Source organism: Carex rostrata, chromosome 29 (assembly GCF_964058835.1).
Source record: "Carex rostrata chromosome 29, lpCarRost1.2, whole genome shotgun sequence".
Taxonomy (NCBI): domain Eukaryota; kingdom Viridiplantae; phylum Streptophyta; class Magnoliopsida; order Poales; family Cyperaceae; genus Carex; species Carex rostrata.
In genome coordinates, this window is record NC_135946.1 from 492700 (window position 1) to 500404 (window position 7705).

Below are 7705 nucleotides of genomic sequence, written 5' to 3' on the forward strand. Positions count from 1 at the left end.
TAAGATTTCCTCCCTTATTGAGAAAATTTAGAATATATATGTTATTTTTTTATGATTAATCATGTATTTTGCATCTGAATTTTTATCCACATGATATTTATTATATGTATTTCTAAAATAATCATTTGTATGATTTTGTTCCAATCACGATGCAAGGGCAGTGCTATTTTGAGAGCACGGTTTTTATTATTGAGAGCTGAGAGAAATTTTTATATATTTATACTCAATTTGTCCTTCAAATTTGTTCTCCTTGTATATTGACCAATAAATGCACAACATAAAAAGTAAACAATGGTGAAATAAGAAAAAAAAACTCTAAAGGAAACTATTCATTCACCTTAAAAGGAAACAACTATATGTAAATATTTTATAATGCAAAAAATACATAATAAGAATTTAACAATATGTTCTAATTTTGGTACTAAATTGTGTTATGATACCATTTCTTTTTAAGAAAAAAAAATTTCATGACATTACTATTGTGATATACAAATAGAGGAGTAAAACTAGGGTGTTCTTGAGCTCACCAAAGTGTTTGGTGAGCTTAACTCCAAAATATATTATATCGGTTTCAAACGACAAATCTAAGCAGTTGAAATCCATCTATTTCATAAGTGATGAATTTACAGCTTGAACAATTGAAAGATTAAATGAACATAAATTTTGTGTTTGTTACAATGAAAGAATTATAAATTATGCAATCTAAAGAGGAGAGACGTGACACAAATTTTGCAACCTCAGTAGGTGAGTTAATTTATGACAGCATAAGTGATTCTTATGTTATACTATTTTATTACATTTTATTCATATTTAACATCATAAGTGCAGAATAAAATATTTATTTCATAAATTATGCTACAGTCAAATATGACTAATAACAGAAAAAAAAATTAATGAATAAATTAAATTTGAATTAAACATGAGTACATGACAAGACAAGACTTGATTCATCATCAAATAATTTATTTAAAAGTCCCATTACATGTGTAAAAAGTAGAGGTGATCAATATTAGTGCAAAGTCAAAACCTACCCCAAAATGATATGTTCCACCAAATTACAATGTCTCCATCAACCATCGCTATTGGAAACAATGCATAAACCTTTTTAATTACCATAATCATTTGGACCTCACAATGATTAAAATAGCTAAATTATGTGTCAATGTCTCCTCAATACTTTAATAATTTTCTCTTATTCACCATCCACTAAAAGATTCCTAAATTCATGGTTTTGTAGTCAAATTTATAAATAAAAAATTCACTCTTGATTCCACCTCATACTCATATTCATACTCGGTACAAGAAAGCTAGTTCGACTTTAAGTGTTCCCATAAGAACTTTCAGAGAATCTTCATTTCTAATATTATTAGGGTTTATAACTGAAGTTGTGGTTTTTATTTTGATTTGAAAGATGTGGAAGAGTTTCTTATTTAGAAATTATATATAAAATGTTTATAAATTTTATGCTGGTCAATTGATTGGTAATTCTAAAATTAATTACTTATTTAGAAACTCGGAACTCCATGTGTAGTTTCTACATAGCTTGTCTTAAGCTAGGAAAAAGGAGGAGGGTTCGTGATAGGTTTAGCGAGCCAGCGGTTTAAAAAAAAAAAACTGTATCTTTATAGGAATGAAACTCTCACGAATTGTGCAGGAATAGTACTAGAATGGGTGAATTCGCGATAAGTCTCTGTGTTGTTGATTCCGATTAGATTTCATTTCTAACCTACCTCAATTTGTCTGGAAATAAAGATTGGAGAAGAAGAAGAGAAAGAAGATGTGAAAGTTTAGAAACTTTAGTTTCTAAAAAGTAATTAATAGTTATTTAAAAACTCATTTAGTTGCTAGAATGGAGATTTTTTCGAAAAAAAAAATGAATTTATCTATATTTCTTCCCATGAACTGTTCGGAGGTCCCAACGTATATTCTTATTTCCACAATCATGTGAATAATTTTCCTATTTTCTAACACATACTGGAAAAAAAAATCTACCATATTGAGTTCACGAGGAAGTGAAAAAAGAGACTGCACATCGTGACAAAAAAAAAAGTTTATTTGTAGTCTCATTTCTCATGCAAATGCAAATAATTGTTTTAAATAGTATTCCAACAGTAGAATAACAATTAAATAAAATTTTAAAATTACAAGAAATTTCAATAGAACATAATATAAGATCAATTTTTAAGTTAAGTTCACTCATTTATCACTTTGCAGTATATTGTCAATTCGCTCTGATATCAATTAGCAATGTATAATCATTCACTCAATTAAATATTTTTAGAATTTGATATGTACAATTATATTAATCATAATCAATTTTAGTATCAATACACTTAATATAGTTTAATTTTAGTATTACATCTTTTATATAAAAAAGAAAATAAACAAACAAATTTCTCATGTATTTATCGAATTACACTTATAGTAAACAAAAAATCATGAGTTACAAAACTTTAAAAATTCACATATTGATTTAAATGAATGGAGATGCAACAAAAATACAGTGCTCAAAATTAGATCTTAATCTTGAACACTGTATTTTTGTTGCATCAATAAGTCAATAATAAATAAATTTTTTGCAACCTTAAGGTTGCAAGAGATTTATTTATTATCGACTTATTGTTGTTTGATTTTTCAAAGTAAAGTTGTCATTGCTTCCAAAGTCATAAGTTTGTTAGACTTAGAAAAATATATTTTCTATGTTGGTTATTTGTGGTGTAGATCTTCTAAAATCTTATCCACATATCACATGTCGTCATCTCTTGTTTGTTTGGTGTATATGCATGTTATCTCTACTCAATTTTTTTTTTTATGGAATATCTCTCAATTAAATAAAGTTATCTCAAAATTTTAATTTAAGCTTAGGCACTTTAAAATTAGATAATTTTCATTGGTGAATAAAGTTAAATTGGTCATAGATAAAACTTAGACGTGTCAATAATTAGGAAATCACAAAAATAAAAACAAAGAGGAAAACTTGGGTAAATATTTTGACATAACCGTTTTTAATTAATCCATACATATACAGTATTAATACTATATGCGCAAATTAAAAATAAAATAAAAATGTGTTATTTTTGTATTATTTTATCACAATCAGTGTCATAAATAGCGGCATGCACTCGTTGGACAGACAAGGTACAACCTAACAACAATCGATTAATTAAAATTTTGCAGACAGTTTTACATTTTCATCAATATGTTACAAAATTATACTCATGATTTATTAAACATGATTAATTTAATTCATCAAACTTATTTTTAACTTAATTTTCCTGTTAAGTAATTAAATTTCCTAAAATTGCTATTTAGAAAATATTCATATAAAACAAAAAAAAAACTACAAGACAAAAATATAGAGCATGATTACATATAATGGATAAATATGGAAATAATAATAATAAAAATGATCGATTATTGGCCATATAAACATAAAACAGACGATTTAGTCTGTTTATTATGGAAATAATAATAATCGGATAAATTGGCCAATTAGTCGATCTCATGCGTAAACAATTTTTTGACAAGTCTGTTTATTACGGTTTGGTCACTGTTACTGACTAAAAAGCTGATTAATCAGGCTAAACAATCGTTTTTCACAACACTGATGATTCAAAATAATATCTTTAAATTCTAAAAGTTTGATGTGGAGCATCTTTTTTATTAGTTTTCATACTAATTAGTAGATTGTATTTGTCTCTGGAAAAAATCTAACCACTAATATAAAATAAATCAACGGTTAGATTTTGTTCACTGGAGAAAGGACTGGATGCATCCATTTGGGTAATCACCGAAAGTTCCAACCTGGCTACACTACTTGCTCCCCTTTGTTTTAAGAGGACAAAAAGGGACAACTCTTTTTGGATAATTTCATATATATCCTTCAAAAATCACAAATTACTTATTTCTCCTTGTAAAATTTATGATATCATATATATTCTTTTAAGCTTATAAAAACTCATGAATTTATTTCATTTATTGCTTTTTTCAATTAATTAGGGAGTGGGGCTAGGGCTGCAAATGAATCGAACCGAATCAAACTTACTCTAATTTGAGTTTGAATTTGAATAAGTTTCAAAACGAACTAATTTCAAATCGAATTAATTGCGAATTTTTTTCGAATCAAACTCAAGTCGAATCAGGAACTACAAACTTTTGGTGCAGCCCTAAGTGGGGCTGACCAAATTTGATCCGATGCTTGATTAGAACAGTCTAATCCATGTCAAGATCCGTGTGCGCTTGATATGCACACCTTCTAAAGTTGTCTGTATAAATTTTGATACAAATTGAACAGTTCTGATTAGATATCGATGTCTATTAGACTGCATTCCTTCATTTAAAATTAATTTTAAATTTATAAACTTTAAATTATTCAATGTTAAAAAAATTATATGTATTATGTGTAAGTAAAATATTTAATTTTGTCATTTATCAGATAAATAATTCATATTCAAATATTTTAAAATAATATATAAAAAATAATTCCCCTTTTCTTTTACCGTGTAATCTCTCTTTCCTGCCTCTAAAACAACAATAAAATTATATTTCAAGGATGTGCTTTACAACTCAATTATTAAAGGAAAGGAATGGGTCATGAGTTCAAAATCCAGATGAAATAAATTCTTTGTTGTAATAACAAGAATATTAAATAGTTGGGTGGCTTGACCTCCAATTTTTTTTCAAAAAAAAAAAAGAAAGGAAGGAAGGGGAGGAGAGATGAATTGGGTTGTCCGGAGAGTTTACTTGCTCCACAATAAAAAAAAAGTCTCAAGTAAAGACAAAGAGAGAAGAGAAGAGCAGAGGTGAATGCTATGTAAAAACTCAATAAAATCTCTCACCTTCAAATCGGGATATAGCCGAGATGAACTCCACTTGATCACATTTCATCCCCTTCCCTTCTCTCTCCGCACAACTATTATGGAGCACACCCTATATCTAATGAATGATTCTTATACTATGCTTTTGGAGTACACTCAATTCCATTGTTACATACTCTATGTTTCCCTATTTTTTTTATTAATACCCTAAAAATAAAGAAAATATCAAATTTGCCCTCTGAATTGTTTTTTTTAAATGCCTTGACCGTCCAAGCATGTGCCAGCTTTTTCTATCAAACCGCTCCGCATTGGGGTGGTCAACTGCTTTTTTTTTTGACCAAACTGCTCAGGGGCAAGGCGGTTAGCTACTTTTTTTTTAGAGATATAAAAAGGCTTTGAAATTTTGAATAGAACTAGAGTGTTCTTAAGTTCACCAAATCTCTTTATATGCTCAACTCTAATTTTTGTTCGATTTTATCAGTTAAGTTTTGAAGTTCACAAAAAGACTTGATAAATTTAAGACACCGTAGTTCTACTATGAAATTTTAGATGTTCTTAGCAACTTACAAAATAAAAAGAGGCAAAAAATGCAAATGAAAATAAACAAGTAGATCATTGTACATACCAGGGTAACAACCAAGCTATAACGAAACCAGCTAACTCTAGTGCCAGTAACAACCATAGTAACAAGATTCGCTATTAATTAGCATTTAATTTGTGTTTAATTCGTTTTTTGATGTTTCTGGGCCAAACTCCGAATAAAACGCAAAAAAAAAAACATATAATACGTTTTATTCGCGAATAAAACGCGAATCACGAATTATTCGCGAGAAAAACGCCAATTTTTTTTTTGCTGGGGTTTTTTGTTGGAGATTTTTTTTTAACTTTCTTATTGTACTGAACCATTCTCGAATTATATCCAAATTATATCCGAATCACAAATTTTTTAACACGCCGAACCGAATCTAAATTTTGTGTTTGTCACTATGGTAACAACTGCACACCGAAATAATACAGTCATCACAAAATATGTACTGGTAGAAACCAGATTGCATTTTCCATGTTAATCCACTACCAAGATAAAAATAATTTAATACTTTCTCCATTTTGTGAATCTGTAGCACCTACAAATTAAAGTACCTTTACCTACCAAGATAAGTATTATAATTTCTTTTTATGGGCATTTCATTTATCATGTACTGGTAGAAACAGGGGCCGTTCAGCAACAAAAGATTAAGCCTCCTAAAGGCTTAATCCGCTTTTTTCAGCTTCCTTAGCAGCTTAATTCTATCAAATACCGGTTCCTTAGCACGTATTAATAACACCTCCTTTAACTTTCTTTTGTTCGGATCTTAATCTTCTGTCCGAATCTTAAGGCACCTCTACCCCTTTTTTTAGATTCCTTAGCTTTCACTCATGAATTAGGACAACCGAAATCAGTTCCTTAGCGCTCCTTAAGCTCTTAATCCTATGTTGCTGGACGGGACAGATATTACTCAATGGTAGCATATATTTTGACAACTCTATATCAAACGAAATTCTTATTTTTTTTTCATCTTAAAAAAAAATTGTTGAACTAAATAATCACAATTTAGTCAGAATTTATTTTTCACACAGCCGCAATTTAATTAGGTGTTCACAGTTTCAACTCAAACTGCAGACGAAATATTTTTCTTTTCCTTGATCAAAGCCGTTGCTTTGATTTTTGTTCGCCCCAAAAACAAATCTATAGCAGTGAAAAAGTCAAAATTATGGTCAAAGCCACTGAAAACCAAAATTTTGAGGAAAAAAAAAAGTCAATGTGTTCACAGTTTCAAACTGCGGACACTGATCAATTTCTATCCCTAATTTGAAATTGTAACTGTCTCAAAAATAAAATTTATCAGAATTCGTAGTTATTGTTTTTAAGGTTGTAATCTTTTAATTAAGCTCCAACAGATTGATTGACAAATAAAAGAGTTTTACAAGGTACACCTTCCTTCTATGCTCCTTTTAGGAGTTTTATTATTATTTATAAGGGAATTTATGGTTATTTGGTTTAACTTTTATTTTTTTAAGATGATAAAAATAAAAATTCAGCTATGTCAAATCAGTGTTGTAAAAAACGTCAGTTTAAGCTGATTAATCGGCCGATTAGTCGTTGGCAGTGACCAAACCGTTATGGATTTTTCTGACTAATCGATCGATTATTTCCGATTATGACCGATTATTCCCGATTAATCGCTTGGCGATACCTTGTCTGTCCGACGACTGCATACTGTTATTTACAACACTGTGTCAAACTATATATAAAGGAGTTAGGCTAATATGACACTAGTGTTATATCAAACTAAATAACACCACATCTTAAACCCTTAGATCTGCTTTAAGATTCGTACTATCCGCTTTTACTGTTCAAGCACTTCATTTTGTACGAATCTTAAAGCAGATCTAAGAGTTTAAGATGTGGTGTTATTTAGTTTGATATAACACTAGTGTCATATTAGCCTAACTCTATATAAAGATGACAAAATTGAATGGCTTTTTGCAAACTAGACCAAATATTTTCGCTGTGCACCTAATTCTCACTCGTAAAGATAAACCTTACTAGTTCTCATCATGATTAAATTACCAGCACTATTATGTTATTTGCAGGTTGCCCCTCATAAAAGCAAACCAAAAGTTTGAGCTATTGTTAAAAAATTCATAAAACAAGTTAATTATTACCGTACCATTTTAAAAAAAAAATATATATATATGAAAATAGTAGGAAGCAAAAGTTCTTCTGTTGATATTGACTACAAACATACCAATTTGCTGAGGATGTGCTCCGCAATTGAGAGTGAAAACCTTCATTAATAGAAGACGAAGGAAGAAGCGTAACCCCGAACAATGATCTTTACACTCTG